Source organism: Hordeum vulgare, chromosome 6H (assembly GCF_904849725.1).
Source record: "Hordeum vulgare subsp. vulgare chromosome 6H, MorexV3_pseudomolecules_assembly, whole genome shotgun sequence".
NCBI lineage: Eukaryota > Viridiplantae > Streptophyta > Magnoliopsida > Poales > Poaceae > Hordeum > Hordeum vulgare.
In genome coordinates this window covers 132,658,055-132,679,893 of record NC_058523.1, presented here as the reverse complement: position 1 = coordinate 132,679,893, position 21,839 = coordinate 132,658,055, and positions in this window count along the sequence as shown.

The window sequence follows — 21,839 nt, the reverse complement described above, 5'->3', positions numbered from 1 at the left end:
CTATCAAAGCTTCTAGACATATCATCAATCTTATTCAACTTTTCTTCTATCGTAGTATTGAAAGCTTTTTGTGCATTGATAAATTCCTTAATATTACTCTCAAGATAAGAGGTTATCCTAGCATTATTATTATGAGAATTACCATAGGAATTGCCATAATTGTTTGAAGAACTTCCAAGATACGACCTAGTATTAAAATTGTTCCTATATGCATTATTATTAAAATAATTTCACGAGACAAAATTTACATCTACGGGATCATTATTTTTCTTAATCAAAGTAGACAAAGGCACATTATTAGGATCAATAGGAGCATGCCTAGTAGCAATCAATTTCATAAGAGCATCAACGTTTTGAATCAATGCACCAGTTTTTTCAATAGAATTAACCTTTTTACTAGTAAGAGCTCTTCCATTGTGAATAATTAGCCATAATATTATCAAGAAATTTAGTTGCAACACCCAAAGTAATATCCATAAAAGTACCACCTCGAGCGGAATCTAAACGATTTCTAGAAACAAAATTGAATCCCGCATAAAAACTTTGTATGATCATCCACAAATTCAAACCATGAGTTGGGCAATTTCTTATCATCAACTTCATCCATTCCCAAGATTCAGCAACATGCTCATGCTAAAATTCATAACCTGATTTCTACGAGAAATAATTCTCACGGGTGGAAAATACTTTGTGATAAAATCATCTTTGCACTTGTTCCATGAATCAGTACTATTTCGTGGCAAGGATGAAAACCAGATTTTAGCAGGATCACACAAAGAGAACGGAAATAATTTCATCTTGACAATATCATTGTGCACATCTTTCTTCTTTTGAATATCTCACAATTCTACTAAAATGTTTAGATGTGACGCGAAATCCTCACTAGGAGTACTGGAAAATTGCTCTTTCATTACAAGATTCAACAAAGCGGCATTAATATCATAAGACTCAACACTAGTGGCGGGAGGAGCAATAGGCGTGCAAATAAAATCACTGTTATTGGTATTGGAAAAATAACACAACTTAGTGTTATGTTGAGTCATCGTGACTACACAAACAAGAGCACAAGCATACAAGAGATCCGGCAAGAAAGCGACAAGGGAAAGATCGCAAATGAAAAAGATTTTTTTTTTGAAGTGTGGTAGAGGAAACGAGAGGCAAATGGCAAATAATGTAATTGCAAGGAGATGAGATTTGTATGTAGGAACCTGATAGATCTTGACTTGATGTTCCTCGACAACGGCGCGAGAAATCTTGACGTTCCTCGGAGGTGCGTCGGTTTCCCTACAAGCTTAAAGGGTGATGTAGCACAGCGGCGACAAGTATTCCCCTCAGTTAAGAAACCAAGGTATCAATCCAGTAGAAAGATCCACAAGACTATGTAAGCAGCACCTACACAGAAATAGCAAATCCTCGCAACCCAACGCGTAGAGGGGTTGTTAATCCCTCGTGGGTAAAGTAAGGATAGATTGATAGATGAAAATAAGAGTGATAGAAATTAGAATGCATCAAGGTATTTTTGATTTTTGTGATAATATAGATCTGAAAACAATAGAGCAAATAAAATAGAAAGGCAAATAGCAAAGTAGAGATTGCATATAGATGATGTGAAGTAGACACGGGGGCCGTAGGTTTCACTAGTGGCTTCTCTCAAGAAAATAGCAATCGGTGGGTAGACAAATTAGTGTTGGGAAATTGATATAAAAGCAAATAATTATGACAATATCCAAGACAATGATCATGTATATATGCGTCACGTCCTAGATAAGTAGACCGACTTCTTCCTGCATCTGGTGTATTGAGTTCATGGAGAAACGGAGTAATGGCTTAAGAACGTTGACATGATGTAGACAGGATCTATTCATATAGGAATAGACCCCAATGTTTAATCGTTGATAGCAACGATACATGCGTGTCATGTCTCTTACTGTCAACGAGACTGAGCACTACAAGATTTAACGCATCACAAAGCACCTCTTCCCATTGCAAGATAAAAGTTCAAGTTAGCGAGATAACAAACCAAATATCAGAGAGGAAATACGAGGCTATAATAATCAAGCATGAATATGTTTTCATAGATCCGATCATAAACTCACACTTCATCGGATCCCAACAAACACACCGCAAAAGGAAGGGTTGCATGATATGGATCTCCAAGAGACCATTGTATTGAGAAACAAAATGAGAGAGAAAGCCATCTAGCTACTGCCTACAGAGCCATAGGTGTGATATGAACTACTCACGCATCATCGGAGAAGCACCAATGAGGATGGTGAACCCCTCTGTGATCGTGTTCCTCTCCGGAATGGGCTCTAGATTTCATTTCCTGGCTCTGGAACTTGCGGCGGGTGAAACACTTTTTCGCCAACTCCTCTAGGGAATTTTCAATATTGGGGTATTTGTAGAGCTCGCAGGCGGTGAAGAAGCTTCTTGAGGGCACCACTAGACACCAGGCCACGCCAGGGGCCCTAGCGTTCCCTGATGTCTAGTGCCCCCATGGGCCTCATCTATTGTTCATTCTTGATTCCCAAGTTTCCTTCTCGTACAAAAAATCTTCATAAACATTTGTGGAAATTGGACCTTATCTGATATGGATTTTTCCGCGAAGGAAAAAAATAACAACTGGCACTAGGCACTATGTCAATAGGTTAGTCCCAAAAAATGATGTAAAATTTCTATAAAATTATTATAAAACATCAAATAATGATAACATAATAGCAAGGAACAATCAAAAATTGTAGATATGTTGGAGACATATCAATGACTAAAGCGCAAGTTGTGTTCCAAGAACTTAAAGCTTTGCTTTCCATCTAGATGGTGTTAGCTGATCCGGGCAGCCGAGAGCCTTCGCACTTGTATATTGCATCCTTAAATTAAGTGGTCACCACCATGCACACTATGGATGTCAAATATCAAGGAAAAGCGTTCAAGATTCAACTCCCCATGTATAATATACCATAGGTTCTGACCCCTTCCTAATAAAGGAAACCACATTACCATAAGAAGGTTCACGGTATTTATCTGACCGTGAAGAAGGTGGTTCATTACTTCCAAGACCATTCAGTCATGGTGATCAACAATGTTCCCCTGTCTGAGATTCTGAACAACAGAGACGCCTCCGACCGAGTGGAAAAATGGTCGATTGAGCTCCTTTTGTTGGAGATCATGTTTTAAGGCAAGAAAGAAATCAAATATCAAGCTCTTGGAGATTTCCTGACCGAATGGATCGATAGGAGTAGCCCGCCCCGAGCCTCCTCAAACATTGGACAATGTTCTTTGATGGATCGAAGATGCTCCATGGATCGGGGACTAGAGTGGTCCTAGTCTCCCCAACAGGAGACTGACCGAGCTATATGCTCCAGATCCACAATGATTTGTCCAACAATGAGGCCAAGTATGAAGCCCTCCTATATGGGCTGCACATGGCTATCTCACTGGGCGTGCATCATTTGATGGTCTATGGCGACTCGAACCTTGTGGTGAACCAAGTGATGAAGGAGTGGGACATTCGGAGGCCAACAATGTCACTTTACTGCAACACCATCAGAAATCTTGAGAAGAACTTCGAGGGTTTGGACTTGCATCACATACCCCGAACCAAGAATCAAGCAGCAGATGATTTTGCCAAAATTGGTTCCACTCGGCGAGTTGTACCAAATATTGTGTTCCCGGAGCACCTGCGTGCCCGACCATCAAAGAAGATCCTTCAATAGAGGAGCCCCCAGAAACAGTAGGTCTGTCTCATATGACCGAGGCTGACGTCCCAGTGGTGGTTGACCCGGTCCACGAAGTGATGGTGATCATCCCCGAGTGGACTCAACCCTACAAAGCATACTTGCTCCGGAAAGAGCTCCCTAAATTCGAAGTGGAATCCCGTCAAATTGTCCCTTTGTTCTATGTCTTCACGATGATTTGAGACCAACTATACAATAAGAGCACCACTAGCGTCACCCAACATTGCACATCACCACAGGAAGGTCTACAAGTTGTGCATGATATCCACTCGGGAACCTGTGGCCACCACGTGTCCTCTTAGACATTGGTCGCCAGGGCTTTCCGAGCGGGCTTCTATAGGCCCCATGTCAATGAAGCAACGATAGACATCATGGAGTTATGTGTAGGATGCCAGTTCTAAAAGAACCAGTCACACAAGCCAGCGTCCGCATTGAAGTTGATTCCGCTCACCTGGCCATTTGCCATCTGGGCCATCAACATGGTCGAACCCCTACGGACGGGGTCGAGTGGTTTCACCCACCTGTTAGTGGTAGTGAACAAGTTCACCAAGGGGAAAGTAGAAAAATCAATAAAGAATATAGATTCAGTGACTACCATCAACTTCATGAAGCACATCATATTCAGGTTTGGAGTTCCTCATAGTATCATCACGGATAATGCGTTTAACTTTGACACGGATGAATTACGCGAATTCTGCTACACCAAAGGCACTTGGGTCGATCATGCCTCCGTGGTTCACCTGTAGTTGAATGGTCAAGGCGGGCGGGGTAAATGGGATGATCCTACAAGGTTTAAAGGCACACCTCATGAGATATATGAGGCATGCTGCATGAGCTTGTGTCGATGAACTGCCATCGGTGCTGTGGGGTGTGCGGACTTCCACGAACCGGTCCATGGTACGTCTCCAACGTATCTATAATTTTTTATGGTTCCAGGATGATATATTATCATGCTAGCATACTTTTTTGCGTCATAATTTACCAACTTGTATTATTTTTGAGCACTAACCTATTAATCGAGTGCCCAATATGAGTTGCTATTTTCTGCGTGTTTTTTACTTTTCAGGTTTACTGCACCAAATGACGTCGAATTGCCCCAAAACTTTTTTATGATTTTTCTGGAGCAAAATAAGACCTCGAAGCTTTCGGAGGATGCCTGAAGCCAGACGAGGGAGGCACAAGCCAACAGGGCGCGACCAGGGGGGTCGGCGCGCCGTGATGGCTTGTCCCTCCTTGGTGGCCCCACTTCCTCCAATCTCTGGCCTATAAATTCACGTATATTCCAAGAACCCTAAATATTAGAGAGAAATAATTTTTCCGCCGTTGCAAGTCTGTGTTCCACGAGGATCCCATCTAGACCTCCATTCCGGCGCTCTGGTAGAGGGGGGATCGATCATAGATGGCCTCTTCATCAACCTTGATGCCCTCGTGATGATGTGTGAGTAGTCCAACACAAACCTATGTGTCTGTAGTTAGTATCTAGATGGCTATCTCTCTCAATCTATCTTTCTCTTGATATTCAATACAACGATCACCGCATCTTTGCTTTGATCTATCCGATGTAATTCTGTTGTATAGTTTGTTTGTTGGGATTCGACAAATTGTGGGTTTTTGTTCATATTATTCATGAAAAGTATTTGAGTCTGCTCTAAAATTATTATGATTGTTATTTGCATGATCATCATAGCTTCGTAATTCTCTCCGATGTATTGAATTGCTTTCGCCAAGTAGTTTGGTATTTCTTCATTGAGAGGGGTGCGTTGTAGTGGGTTCAACTTGACGAGTTTCTATATCCCAGTGATACTAGAGGACAAGTTGCGTCTTTGTGTTGCTGCCACTAAGGATAAAACGATGAGGTTTATTCATATTAGTTGAGTTTACTTTGTCTACATCATGTCATCTTTCTCCAATCATTACTCTGTTTGCCATGAACTTAATTCGTAGAGAGGCAAGCATAGATACGCTCTTGAAGTGGAGTAATAGTAGCAGGTGCAGGCAAGAGTCGGCCTATTGTCTTATGGATGTGATGACTATATACGCATGATCATTTCCATGAAAATTGCATAACTATCTGTTGTTATGTCAATTGCCCAACACTAATTTGTTTACCCACGATATGTTGCTTTCATGAGAGATGCCACTAGAGAACATTATGGCCCCCGGGTCTATTCACTCATATATTCAGAAAAATTATAATTTCCTCGCTGTTATTATTTATCATTTATTTTATTATCCAATTTACAATTCTCTACAATTATCTACACATCCATTTGCTGGAAATAACGAGATCAAGGGGATTGACAACCCTCTTGCCCGCGTTGGGTGCAAGTTGTTTGCACTTTTGTGCAGCCGCTCAAGACGGTTGAGGATTGATATTCCTATTTGTTTGACTAACCTATATTTCATAACTGAGGGATATACTTATCCGTATTGTGTTGAATTGCTCGTTTCTTTTTAGGAAAAACCGAATGCTGATCACAAGTATTAGTCTACTAATCACACCCGTTTCTTCATTGTGTATGGGCCTGAAGCTGTCTTGCTAAGTGGCTTACTTCACACCCCCCCTGAGTGGAGATGTACTCTGAGGCCAAGGTTGAAGAAGCACGATATGACAACCTATACCTCCTAGATGAGGAACGGGAACTAGACCTCATCAGATCAACTGTCTATCAATAAGATTTTAGGCTCTACCCCGACAGACAAGTCAGAGGGCATGCCTTTCAGGAAGGCGATCTTGTCCTCCGACTCGATCAAAAAATGCTCCACACACTAGCACCTTCATGGAAAGGGCATTTAGCAATCTCCACATTTCTTAACAACTAAGCCAATCAACTCTATAACTTTGAGAAAGACATGGAAGAGCCCCGAGCTTGGAACGCGGACCTGCTCCGCAGGTTTTCACTTAGAACATAAATTCTTCTTCATTTATGTAATGAATTTCAGATTAATTTTGATGAATAAAAGTATTACTTTATCTGTATTTTGTTAAAATCTATCAAAAATTTGTTTTCACTCATGATTTCCATAAGCAAAAAATCCATAGCCCCTAGTGGGTGAAACGACTTAGGTATGAACCTAATTTTGACTGTTTTGAAATTCCAGAGTGTGGAAGATTTCCACAATCGGGTGCTTAGCTGCGATTTAGCAACTGTCTAAGGTAAAACGTCCGGAGTATGGAAGATTTCCACACTCGAGTGCTTCGGCACGAACTTAACTTTGTGTAAGCCCTAAAGGGAGTGTAAGAAGCTTACTTCACCCGGTGACTTTGTTGAGAGCCAGATTTCGTCCAAGTCCTAAAAATCCCGAGTGTGGAAAATTTCTACACTTGGGGCCTTAGACGCAATCCGGCAACCGTCCAAGCTAAAAAGTTCAAAGTGTGGAAGATTTCCACACTCGGGGGATTTGCCGCAAACCCGACTTCGCCTAAGCTCTAAATTTTTCCGCGTGTAAGAAGATTTCTTCACTCCGACTTTGTTGCGAACTTGATTTTGTCGAATTCCTAAAGATACCGTTTGTGGAAGATTTCTAGGCTTGGGGGCTTAGCTATGATCCAACAACCATCTAAGCTAAAATGTTGTGAGTGTCGAAGATTTCCACAACTCAGGGGCTTCGCCATGAACCTGACTTTGCGTAAGCCGTAAAACATTTCCGAGTGTAAGAACATTTGTTCACTCGGTGACTTCGTTGCGGACCTGATTTTATCAAGTCCTGAAAACCACGAGTATGGAAGATTCCAACACTCGGGGATGGTGATACGTCTCCAATGTATCTATAATTTTTTATTGTTAAAAGATGTTATATTATCAAGTTTTGATGTTTTATATACATCTACTAGAAAGTTTGTATATTTTTTTGGGACTAACCTGTTAACTTAGTACAAAGTGCTAGTTGCTATTTTTCCTTCTTTTTTACTTTGCAGAATAACAATACCAAACAAATCCAAATACCACGGAACTTTTTGGAGATTTTTTATCGAAAGAAGAGACCCTAAAACCTTCTCGAGGCCACGAGAGGAGGCCCGTGGGGCCCACTATGCACCAGGGCGCGCCAGGGGCCTCTCGCACGCCCTAGTGGGTAGTGGAGCCCACCGGAACCGCCTTGACCTACCTATGACTCTATACATACTCTAAAATACCTAGAGGAGTCGATGAAATACATTTTCTGCCGCCGCAAGTTCCAGAGCCACAAGATCCAATCGAGAGGCCTTTTCCAACACTCTACCGGAGGGGACAACGATCATGGAGGGGTTATTTATCATCCTTGCAGCCCCTTCGATGATGCATGAGTAGGTTATCACAGACCTACGAGTCCGTAGTTAGTAGCTAGATGGCTTCTTCTGGCCTTTTGATCTTCAATACAATATTCCCCTGGATGTTCTTGGATATCTAGTTGATGTAACTCTTTTGCGGTATGTTTGTTGGGATCCGATGAATTGTAAGTTTATGATTTGATCTTTCCATGAATAATATTTCAGTCTTCTTTGAACTCTTTTATGCATGATTTTTGTAGCCTCGTATTTCTTCTCTGATTTATTCGTTTGATTTGTCCAACTAGATTCATTTTTCTTGCCATCGAAAGAGGTACTTTGTGATTGGTTTGATCTTGCGGTGCTCAATCTCAGTGATAGGAGGAGACATGTCATGCATGTATAGTTTCTATTAAAGGTAACAAGATGGGGTTTATTCACATATGAGTTTATCTTGTCTACATCATGTCATCGTTCTTAATGCAATACTCCGTTTTTCCATAAATTTAATACATTAGATGCATGCTGGATAGCGGTCGATGTGTGGAGTAACATTAGTAGATGCATGCAAGAGTCAGTGTACTAATCTTGGACGCGATGTCTATATACATGATCATTGCATTGGATATCGTCATGATTTTTTTTTCTATCATGTGCCCAACATTAATTTGATTACCCATCGTATGCTATTTTCTCGAGGGAAGCCTCTAGTGAAAACTATGGCACTTGGGTCTATATTCTACCATATATTAAAACCAAAAATACCTTGCTGACATTTCATTTATTTATTTTATTTTGTGTTCTAATTATATCAATTTATCAAATCCCGTGCAATTTAATCTATCTCAATACCGTTGAGGGATTGATAATGCCTCTATGCATTGGGTTGCTAGTATTTGTTTGTGTGCAGGTGTTCTTGACATAGTGTTTCTTGGTTCTCCTACTGGGTTGATAACCTTGGTTTCATAAGTAAGGGAAATACTTATCTCTACTATACTGCATCTTCCCCTCCTCTTTGCTGAAATCCCAACGCAGTTCACAAGTAGCAGGAAGAACTTCTCACACCATTGCCGGGGCGACATCATCAACATCTTTGAAGTACCTACGCATAAACTATCATCTCCTTGCAACTACTTTATTTTCCATTTGGCTCTCGTTTTCATCTCACCCACTTCTAAACAGTTTTACAAAAAATACAAATATATTTTTCATTTGCCTTTTTCTTGTTTGATCTTTTGTTTGCTTGTGATCTTGTTTGCGTAGTCACGATGGCTCAAGAAAATACCAAATTATGTGATTTATCTAATACTACTAATAATGAATTTATTAGTACTTCGATTGCTCCTAGCGCCACTAGTGCTGAGTCTTATGATATTGATGCTACTTTAATGAATCTTGTTAAGAAAGAGCAATTTTCTAGAAGTACTAATGAGGATGCCATGTGAAAGTGCGTGATGACCACAAGTATCGGGGATCAATCGTAGTCCTTTCGATAAGTAAGAGTGTCGAACCCAACGAGGAGCAGAAGGATCTCACAAGTGGTTTTCAGCAAGGTAAAATCTGCATGCACTGAAATTGTCGGTAACAAGTGATTGTGTGGTGAGATGATTCGTAGCAAGCAACAAGTAACAAAAGTAGCAACTTTGCAGCAAGGTGGCCCAATCCCTTTTGTTGCAAGGGACAAGCCTGGACAAAGTCTTATAGGAGGAAAAACGCTCCCGAGGACACACAGGAATTTCTGTCATGCTAGTTTTCATCATGTTCATATGATTCACGTTCGTTACTTTGATAGTTTGATATGTGGGAGGACCGGTGCTTGGGTAGTGCCCTTACTTGGACAAGCATCCCGCTTATGATTAACCCCTCTCGCAAGAACCCGCAACTACGAAAGAAGAATTAAGACAAAGTCTAACCACAACATTAAACTAGTGGATCCAAATCAGCCCCTTACGGAGCAATGCATAAACTAGGGTTTAAGCTTCTGTCACTCTAGCAACCCATGATCTAATTACTACTTCCCAATGCCTTCCTCTTAGGCCCAAATAATGGTGAAGTGTTATGTAGTCTACGTTCACTTAACACCGCTAGAGGAAAAACAACATACAACATATCGAATTACCGAACGAATACCAAATTCACATGACTACTATTAGCATGACTTATCCCATGTCCTCAGAAACAAAAGTAACTACTCACAAAGCATAATCATATTCATGACCAGAGAGGTAATGAGTAGCATCAAGGATCTGAACATAAACTCTTCCACCAAACAATCCAACTAGCCTCATCTACAAAGAGTAATCAACACTACTAGCAACCTTACAAGTACCAATCGGAGTCGCGAGACGGAGATTGGTTACAAGTGATGAACTTGGGTTTGGAGATGAGATGGTGCTGATAAAGATGTTGATGGTGATGAGTCCCCTACGATGAGAGGAGTGTTGGTGATGACGATGGCGAAGATTTCCCCCTCCGGGAGGGAAGTTTCCCTGGCAGGATCGTCCTGCCGGAGCTCTAGATTGGTTCTGCTCAAGTTCCGCCTTGTGGTGGCGGCGAATCCACGAAAAAGCTCCTCCGTGATTTTTTTCTGGACGAAACCCTTCATATATAGCAGAAGAGGGGGGGCGTTGGGCCAGCAGGCTGCCCACAAGCCCTCATGGCACGGCCTGGGGGGTGGCCGCGCGGTGCAGGCTTGTGGCCACCTGCACGCGCCCCTGTGGCACTTCTTCGGCCCAGTATTTTTATAAATCAGAAAAAAAAATCCTCGTTGATTTTTACGGCATTTGGAGTTGCGCAGAATAGGTATCTCAACTTTGCTCCACTTTCAGGCCAGAATTCCAGCTGCCGACATTCTCCCTCTTCATGTAAACCTTGCGAAATAAGAGAAAAAAAGGCATAAGAATTGTACCGTGAAGTGAAATAACAGCCCAAGAAGCGATAAATATCAACATGAAAACATGATGCAAAATGGACGTATCAGTGCGTTATATCGACTAGAGGGGGGTGAATAGGCGATTTTAAGAATTTCATCCCTGAGGAAATTCCTCAATGATGAATTACATGCAGTAGAAATAGCGCAGGATCAGAGGTGCAAAGATTACAACAGCAGATTACTTGGTGAAAATTATGAGAAACGGTTTGCACAGTACACATGTACACAAAACGCAGGTGAAGATTAACTAGACTGAAGAATTTGAGGTTGAGGAAATTCAGAGAAAGTCTTCAGACAAATTCTCCAAACAGTACAAATGAAATTTTTCAACATACAATTCTGAGGAAATGAAAGACTTGAAGAAATAGAACACGTATCACGATGAAGGCAGTTGTTGATGATCCAGTTCCAACTGTTGTGACACTCGTACATCTGGTTTGGAGCGGCTTAGTATTGAAACCAAAGGACATAGAGTCCCGGGACACATAGTCCCTACCGTATTCTCATTGAGCTAAGGACACACAGTGCTCGCCCAATACTCGTGGTAAATCTTCAGGGCAGACTTCCAAACCCTCACAAACTCCGTCACCCGGTGGTCCACAATTCACAGATGGATGCTCTAGACCATGACACCTAACCGTATGGAGGATGCACAGTCCTCAAAGGTAAAAGGCTTCAGTTCCACACAGGAACAAATTCTTCAGTGATGCTCAATCACTTAGTTTTTGGTTTGTGGTTTCGTGTTTGGGGTATTTCCTCACTTGATGATTTAATCTCGGAGACTCTGAGGAATTTGGGTTGCTCTGAATGACAAGTGTCAGTTTCTAGTGGAGGAGGCAACCAACTAGTGGTTGCGGGGGGGGGGGGGGGGGGGGCTATTTATAGCCTGGGAGCATCTCGACATGATTTGACATAAATGCCCTTAACTATTGTGACCGTTGGGTGATCAGTGAGGTGGCGCGTGTCGCGGCAACGGTCGGAACTTTCAACTGTGAAAGTCCTCATGTCTCTCATATTCCTCACTTGAGGCTTTTGTAGGATTAGCCTTCGCTTGCTTGGCTTGCTGCTCTTTCCACTTCTCCTCATTGATGAAAGTGGCTACCATGTGGCTTACACCAGCGGGAAGCTTCAAGTCATCAACAGGAGTGTTTGGGTCTTCATACCAGAGATCAATGAAGTCCAGCAAAACCTTTGGATACATGGTAAGAGGAATGGAGCTGCCTGAGGCTTGAGTAATTCGTTCCTGCTTGTTTCTGATGATAACTTGGAGAGTTTCCTCATCAAATTCTTCACTTCCTTCTGATGTAGAAGGAACGTTGATGACTTGGTTTGGACTTGGCCTGATGCCTCTCCCAGCAGTCATTTTAGTCTTCAATAGCGGTGGTGAAGACTTTGTAGCAGAGCTCATGGCAGACGACACTGAGGAACTTGATTGAGGAGGCTGATGCTTAATGATCTGCTTCTCTTGAGGCTGTGAGGACTGTGATGTTGTTGAAGATTTTGTCAGTGGTGCATCCTTCTGAGGCAATTGCTCTTTTGGCACTAAGGCCTTTGGTTTCTTCGGCACAGTCTTCTTTTGAGGAATCGCTGTAGTAGAGGCCTCAGCAGCTGAAGAGGTGGCAAAAGTGGCAGCAGCACCAGAGTCATCATTGAATTTCTTCACAACTGCTTCTGCCTTGTTTTGTAACTTAGACAAATATTTGTCTTTTTCATGAGGGTAATCCTCAATAGTTTTAACGCTTGAGGGATGAGCAGCTTGTTGATCACCCCGAGGAGGCCTCTTGCAAGGTGGCTTGAGGGCGAATTTTTTCGCATACTTAGGAGCAACATATCTGTACTCCTTCCACTCCTTAGCCGACCTGCATTTAATTTTCTGAAGCCTTATCTTGCGCTTTGCCATGAATTTCCTCATGAGGAGTGCAGTAGTCAGCATAGATGTCTTCAGGAATCTCAAAAGATGTGTTCTGTTCAAGCTTCTTTTCTCCCTACTGCTTCCTGTCATCTTCCATATTCTTCAACTGAGGCTTTTGCTGAGGAATATGCACTCTTGAAGATTCTGATGACACTGGTAAAGTTTCTTCGAGGAATGCTGCAAATGAGTGAAGTCGATGAGAACCTCGTGATTCATGAGCTGACATTTTGTACCTGCGAACATAGTATAGGTGCAAAGAATTTGAAGAGGTCATATGCGTTCTTAGAGTTGAAGAAATTTGAAAAAAATTGGAAGTTGAGGAATTTGACCAGTGGGTTGAGGAATTTGGCTAAGCATTCTGATCTTGGGTTCCAGAGTTGTGCAGATTCGAGAATTTTCACAATTGAGGAATCTCATGGAGAATTTGAGTGGCTTAGTGAAATTCATCAAGTGTTTGAGGAATTAGTGTGCGTGGTTGAGAGACACTCTGAGAAAAAACAGATTTCTTGAGTCTAAAGTGAAATAATAGATCAACAAAGGCAGTAAAATAGGATTTTAATTACCCTGAGCGGAGAACACGAAGAACTGAAGCACTAAAACAGAGAAGCTCCGATCTTCTATGCCCTAACTTGGCGACAGAAATCAGCTACGGCGACGGCGAAGGAAGAGATTCCGTGTCTGGCGTGAATTCGGCGACGGCGAGGGCGAGGCAACGAAGCTTTTCCTCACTGACGACAAGATTGGTAGCGGTGGCGCTAGGGTTGAGCTCGAGCGGAGAAGACAAGAGGACGAAGAGTTTTGACTGAGGGGGGTAAGGGCATATTTATAGCTCAGGTGAAAAACTGTTTGGCCGAAACTTTTGGACCGAACTGCCCTTACCCATTCGTCTCCGCATGATACGTGGAGCCCACGACTGAAGCGATGGAGTTCGTGGTTATCCGATCGTGGGAAGTGGGTCCAGTTACTTTTTAACGTTATAAAAATTGATTTTTGAAGTTTTGAGGATTCCGCTGCAAAGTCCTCAGCTGACAAGGACACAGTGAGGATTTTGAACAAGTGTTAAGTAGAACGCATATGAAGAATTGAATAGACTGGGTTGAGGTGAGGGGGAGTCGGGTCCGATCACATTCACTTAGATGAAATGTCAAACTGAAGACTGAGCTATAAGGGAATACTGTTGAGGACTTGAAAAACTAAGTCTATATATATATATATGTATGTATATATATATATATGTATGTATATATATATATATGCAAATGAAAATCATCAAATGTTTTGAAGAATTTGAAGATTTTGAAGACTTTGAAAAACTTGAGGATTTTGTGACGAAGTGATAGATTGATGAATTTCAATTTTGAGGAAAATCTGCTTGAAGAATTTCAAAGTTGGGTGGTGGCATGACCCACCATATAAGAATGATGATTTGAGGCACCGCGTACAATTTTCGTAGGGCCGTGAGAACCAAATTCTTCATTAATTTCCTCACACTAAGAGTGATGTTCTTCATTGATTGAAGAAAATCGATTCTTCGTGTGTTCCACATCTAAGTCATCAATTTTGGATAAGTGTTAGGATGTGTGCATGTTTTCACAAAACATTTGAAGACTCTAGGATATTTAGCTCACACCTCAACTTGCAAAACCTTTTCTCATCCAAGGGCTTAGTGAAAATATCTTCTAGTTGATCGCCAGTCTTCACATGGTTGATGATGATATTGCCCTTGAGGACATGGTCCCGAAGAAAATGATGACGAATCTGGATGTGCTTAGTCTTCGAGTGTTGTATGGGTTGTAGGCTATCTTGATTGCAATCTCATTGTCACAGTAGAGGGGCACATTCTTCATGTTGATGCTATAGTCTCTCAGGGTTTGCTTCATCCACAGAAGTTGAGCACAGCAGGATCCAGCAACAATGTACTTAGCTTCGGCAGTGGAGAGAGAGACACACAATTCTGCTTCTTTGAGGACTATCACACTAATGATCTTCCGAGGAAATGGCATGTCCCTGATGTTGACTTGCGATCCACACGGTCACCAGCATAATTAGAATTGGAATATCCAACGAGATGAAGATTTGAGCACTTGGGGTACCATAATTCTAGTTTTGGTGTGTGAGCTAAGTATCGAAGAATATGCTTCACAGCCTTATGGTGTGATTCCTTCGGTTTTGCTTGAAAACAAGCACACATGCAAACACTAAGCATTATATCTGGCCTAGATGCACATAGATACAATAAAGAGCCAATCATCGAGCGATATACCTGCTGATTGAAATATTTACCATTTTCATCAGTGCAGAGGTGGCGTTGGTAGGCATGGGGGTCTTGATGCCTTTGCATTCATGCATGTCGAATTTCCTTGCGTTGTTGACGAATTTCTCCCGTGATATGAAGATGCCATTGCGTTGTTGACGAATTTGAAGACCTAAGAAGAATTTCAGCTCCCCCATCATAGACATTTGATATTCTTCACTCATCATGTAAGCAAATTCATCACTGTAACATTTGTTAGTACAACCAAGCATAATGTCGTCGACATATATTTGGCACACAAATAGTTCATTATCATAGGATTATGTGAAAAGAGTTGGATCAAGTGAACCAGGTTTGAAGCCTTTCTTCGTGAGGAATTCCTTCAATGTATCATACCACTCCCGAGGGGCTTGGTCGAGGCCATAGAGTGCCTTTTTGAGTGTGAAGACTTTGTCTGGATGCTTCGGATCCTCAAAACCTGGGGGCTGAGCAACATATACTTCTTCCTCAAGCTTACCATTGAGAAATGCACTTTTCACATCCATTTGATATAGTTTGATATTATGATGATTAGCATAAGCAAGTAGTATTCGAATAGCTTCAAGTCTAGCAACAGGTGCAAAAGTTTCATCAAAATCAATTCCTTCAACCTGTGTGTAGCTTTGGGCTACAAGCCGTGCCTTGGTCCTCACCACTTGACCATCCTCATCTTGCTTGTTTCAGAAAATCCACTTGGTGTGATGATATTGGGCTTGCGAGGATCTGGTCATTTGACGAGTTCCGATACGTCATTTAGCTTGAATGGAAGAAGTTCATCTTCCATGGCTTGAATCCACTCAGGTTCCACGAAAGCTTCAGCAAATTTTGAGGGTTCTATGATAGACACAAAAGAGGAATGCCCACAAAAGTTAACTAAATGTGAAGCTTTTGAGTGAGTGAGAGGACCTGGCGCGTTGATGTCATCGAGGATTTTGTGAAGTTCTACTTCAGTTGCAATCCTTGGATGAGCCGGTTGAGGATTATGTCTGGGCTGAGGGATTTGATTTGGAGCAATTTCCTCAAGTGCATCTTCTTGAATTTCATCAGTGCTTGGGATGATTTCTCCAACAATTTCCTCAGTAGGAACGATGTCTTCAGTAGCTTTGAACTTGATAGCTTCCTTAGGAGATAATTTGTCTGGTACAGGAGGCAATTGTTCTCTTTGCGAGCCATTAGTTTCATCAAACCGCACATCTACAGTTTCAACAACCTTGTTGCGATAGGAGTTGAAGACTCTGTAGGTGTGCGAGTCCTTTTCGTAACCAAGCATAAAACCCTCATGTGCATTAGGTGCAAATTTTGAGCTATGGTGAGGATCTCTAATCCAAAATTTTGCACTGAAGACTTTAAAATAACTTACATTGGGTTTCTTATCAGTGAGGAGTTCATATGAGGATTTCTTGAGGAATTTTGGAAGATATACCCTATTGATGATGTGGCAAGAAGTGATGATTTCTTCAGGCCAGAAACGACGAGGAGTCTGATATTCTTCAAGAATTGTCCGTGGCATTCCAACCAGAGTCCTGTTCTTGCGTTCAACGACGCCATTCTGTTGAGGAGTATAAGGAGCAGATAATTCGTGAGTAATACCAAGTTCATCAAGATAATCATTAAGACTAGTGTTTTTGAATTCTGTCCCATTGTCACTCCTGATGTGTTTGATCTTGACGCCGAAGTTCGTCTAGGCCCTTGAGGAAAATTGTTTGAAGGCTTCCTGCACTTCAGTTTTATACAAAATGATATGCACCCAAGTATATCAAGAATAATCATCAACGTTGACAAAGCCATATAAGGATGTTGCATTGGTTAGAGTAGCATAATGACTAGGTCCAAATAGATCCATGTGAAGTAATTCAAACGGACGAGTGGTAGTCATGATAGTCTTTGAGGAGTGTTTGGATCTAGTCATTTTTCCATACTCACAAGCACCGCAGAGGTGGTCCTTGAGGAATTTGACTAATTCGATTCCAATGACATGCTTCTTCTTTGCCACTGTATGCAAATTCCTCATGCCTGCATGACCAAGTCTTTGATGCCATAGCCAGCCTTCTGAGGTTTTTTCTAGTAAAGATGTGGCTGGTTGAGGACCTGTGGAAAAAACAACAATGTAGAAATCTCCTCTCCTAAAGCCTTCGAAGACTTTGGATCTGTCAGATTCCATGATGACTACACATCTATATTTTCCAAAGATAACAACCATATCAAGATCACAAAGCATTGAGACTGACATGAGGTTAAACCCAAGGGATTCAACAAGCATCACTTTGTCCATGTGCCTGTCCTTGGAAATAGCTACTTTGCCAAGTCCCAATACCTTGCTTTTACCTTTGTCAGCATAAGTGATTTTCTTCAGAGGTGATGGAGTGAGTGGCATATTCATCAGCAAGCTTCTATCACCAGTCATGTGGTTTGTACAACCACTCTCAAGAACCCACTCAGTACTCTTGGGTTTGTCATACTGCAGATGAATTAGTACAGCTTACCATCTCATATGCTTCACACGTGAAGAATATGATTTCAATTTCATCAGATAGGAATTTCATCATAAATAGTAAATTTGAGGACGTGTGAAATGTTATCATTTCATCAATTTTAGCTTGCGTCTAATCAAGCATTTTCCTCAGGTCTCCAGCAAATTCTTCAAATGATGATTTTCATCTGGAGACCTCACTTGCAGAAGTGATTAGTTCAATTTCTTCACCACGCACATCTGAAGGGGTGGCAAAGAGTTCAACATCTTGCGAGCACCATATGAAAAAGGGGGCATCTAAGCTAATGCACTTATTTTTCATAGTAGGGGGTTAGAGTACTCAAATGAATAGGCAAAGAAGTTTTTTGAGGATTTATGAACATAATGATTTGAGGTATAATGCTCATATTCTTATCCCTTGTAATTTTACTGCATATCAGAAGCATTAGCATGAGTACAAACATAGTTTTGACCAGTTGAGGATTTTGATCCACTTGAAGACTTTGGTCCTCCTGAGGAATTTGATCTGGGGTTCAGGTTCTTCAAGAGTGGTGTCATGAGGACATTCACCTGAAGATTTTCCAAGCAACTTTTGGGAACCCAGATTTTCCTCAGGGGTGGACCATTCCTGCAGTTAGTTCCAACATATCGAGAAAATACTTAACCAGATTGATTTTTGAACAGTTTATAGTTGGAGACAAATGACTCATCTGAGGAATAGGATCATTCACATGCAAAGCGTGTTAGAGTAGATGGATCAACTGGAGGTCCTTTAGCAGCAACCCATGAGGTTTCCAGTATGATCCATCAGCATTCACCTTCCTCTCGAAGGCAATTCCTTCTTTCCTCGGGTACCTGTACAAAATTTGCTTTTTGAGCACATCGCAAAGGGTTTGATACCCTTTGAGACTTTTGTACATGCCTGTCACATACAATTCCTTCACCCCGCATTTTCGTCAGTAGCATTTGTGGTTTCCTCAAGTGTAGAATTTGATACCACAGGACTAGTTGAAGAATTTGTAGCAATAGAAGCATTTGATGATTCTGGTGAAGAATTAGGAGTTTCACGTTCAATGCATTTGAGACATGGTGGAGTAAATTCAACCTGAGCGGTACTGATCTGTTGAGTAAGTAATGAATAGTTTTCCATTCGAAGATCATCATGAGACATCTTCAACATCTCAAGATCAAGTTTCCTTTGAAGAAATTCATAGGAAAGTTTCTCATGATCAACCAAGAGTGTGCCATAACGATCTTGAAGACTATCAAATCTAGACTGAATACTTTTCATGTCTTCAGTGAGGACTTGAGTACAATTCATTTGATCATTCAACAGACCATCGCTTCTGTCTAACAGTTTTTGAAGCTTTTCAATGGCACTTTGTTGTTTAATTGCAATGTTCGCAAGTTTACTGTAACTGGGTTTTTTATAATCATCACTTTCACAATCACTTGAATCGGAGGAAGAAGTGTCATTTGTTACCTTTGAACCTTTTGCCAACAAGCAATAGGTTGGAGAAAAGTCATCAACATACTCATCAGTGGAAATAGCGTTGTCATTTTCTTCAAGGTTGAAGATTGACTTGCTCACGAATGTGGTAGCCAGTGCAAGACTTGCCACACCAGAATCTGAGTCTTCTTCAGAACCTTCCTCTTCATCACATTCCTTAGATTCTTCCCTAGAATCCATTTCCTTGCCAATAAGTGCCCGAGCCTATGTGAAACTAGTCTTCTTGTGCGATGAGGACTTTAAGGATGAAGATTTTGAAGATTTCTTATTTTTCTTCGAGTCATCAGAACTTTCATCCTTGTATTTCTTCTTCTTTGATTCCTTCACCCAGCGAGGATAATCAGCAATATAGTGACTAGATTTCTTGTATTTGTGGCAGGTTCTTTTCTTGTAGTCCTCTAATGAAGATTCTGATTTCCTCATGTCTCTTCTTGAAGATTTACAAAACTGTCCACGCCTTGTAAACTTCTGGAATTTCCTCATGAGCATTGCAAGCTCTTGTCCAAGTTCTTCAGGATCACCAATGGTGCAGTATGAGTCTTCTTCTTCAGATGAGGAAATTGCTTTGGCCTTCAGCGCACGAGGTCTTGAGTAGCTTGGTCCATACATATCTCTCTTTTCTTCCTGTTGGAAATCATGTGTATTGAGTCTTTCAAGTATATCAGCAGGATCAAGCATCTAATAGTCTCCTCTTTGTTGAATCATCAGAACCAGTGTATCAAATGATGTATCAAGAGATCTTAGCAGTTTCTTCACAACTTCATGGTCAGTGATGTCTCGAGCTCCCAGTGCTTGCACTTCATTTGAGATGTCAGTGAGGCGATCAAAGGTGTCTTGGCAGCTTCCATTGTCTAGCATCTTGAAGCGATTGAAGAGATTGCAAAGAACGTCAACACGAGAGTCACGCTGAGTTGAAATTCCTTCATTGAGTTTGTACATCCTATCCCAGATAAGCTTAGCTATGCCCAAAGCACTCACTCTGCCATACTGACCTTTGCTCAGATGGCCACAGATGATATTCTTTGCTTGAAAATCAAGTTGCTTGAATTTCTTCACATCATGAGCAGAGACAGTACCAGCGATGGAGGGAACACCATGTTCCACAATGTACCAGAGATCATTGTCAATAGCCTGAAGATGCATCTGCATGTTGGTCTTCCAGTAGGGAAAGTCCTTTCCTTCGAAGGTAGGACATCCGGTAGTTACCTTGATCATACCTGTAGTCGACATAACTAAAACTCCAGGTGGTTAAACCAAAATAACATAGAACAAGGGAGTGCCTTGCTCTGATACCAATTGAAAGTGTGTTATATCGACTAGAGGGGGGGTGAATAGGCGAGTTTTAGAATTTAATCCCTGAGGAAATTCCTTTTGAGGAAATCCCTCACTAATGAATTACGTGCAACGGGAATAGCGCGGGATCAGAGGTGCAAAGATTACAACAACATATTACTTGGTGAAGATTGTAAGAAACGATTTGCGTAGTACGTAGGTACACAAAACGCAGGTGAAGATTAACTAGACTGAAGAATTTGAGGTTGAGGAAATTCAGAGAAGGTCTTCAGACAAATTCTTCAAACAATACAAATGAAAGTCTTTAACATACAATTCTGAGGAAATGAAAGAGTTGAAGAAATAGAACCCGTATCACGATGAAGGTAGTTGTTGATGACCCAGTTCCAACTGTTGTGGCAGTCGTACGTGTAGTTTGCAGCGGCTTGGTACTGAAACCAAAGGACACACAGTCCCGGGACAGACAGTCCTTACCGTATTCTCGTTGATCTAAGGACACACAGTCCTCGCCCAACACTCGTGGTAAGTCTTCAGGGAAAACTTCCAAACCCTCACAAACTCGATCACCCGACGATCCACAATTGACTGGTGGATGCTCTAGACCGTGTCGCCTAACCGTCTGGTGGACGCACAGTCCTCAAAGGTAAAAGGCTTCAGTTCCACACAGTAACAAATTCTTCAGTGATGCTCAATCACTTGGTTTTTGGTTTGTGGTTTGGTGTTTGGGGTATTCCCTCACTTGATGATTTACTCTTGAAGACTCTAAGGAATTTGGATTGCTCTAAATGACAATTGTCAGCTTCTCGCGGAGCAGCCAACCACCTAGTGGTTGTGGGGCGCGGCTATTTATATCATGGGAGCATGCCGACATGATTTTTCATAAATGCTCTTAACTATTGTGACCGTTGGGTGGATAAGATCAGTGAGGTGGCGCATGTCGCGGCAACGGTCGGAACTTTCAACTGTGAAAGTCCTCATGTCTCTCATATTCCTCACTTGAGGCTTTTGTAGGATTAGGCTTGGGTTGAGCATCATGAGGAAATACATTCCGTAGTATTACCTCGACCCCCTTTAATAGTACGGTGTTCCTAAGACTCAAGAGTACAGAAAACGAAACAGAAAGAGTAAGTCTTCATGCAGTTTTTGTTCAGGACACATCAAATTCCTCATCTTCAATATCTTCATGAGGAATATCAATTTCACCGCAATTTCTTCGCGATCAAAGTCTTCAAGCTTAGACCAATTTCTTCAGCCAAAGACATACATTTTTAGGGCTCGATATTCATCGTATAACTCAAACTCCTCAGCGACTTATAGAGCCTCTGTACACTTATAAACACATTAGTTACTTAACATATAAGTCTTCAAACCACCAAAATCACTAAGGGCACTAGATGCACTTACACCATCTCCCATATAAACACTTCCGTAGAATTGTGTGACATGCAA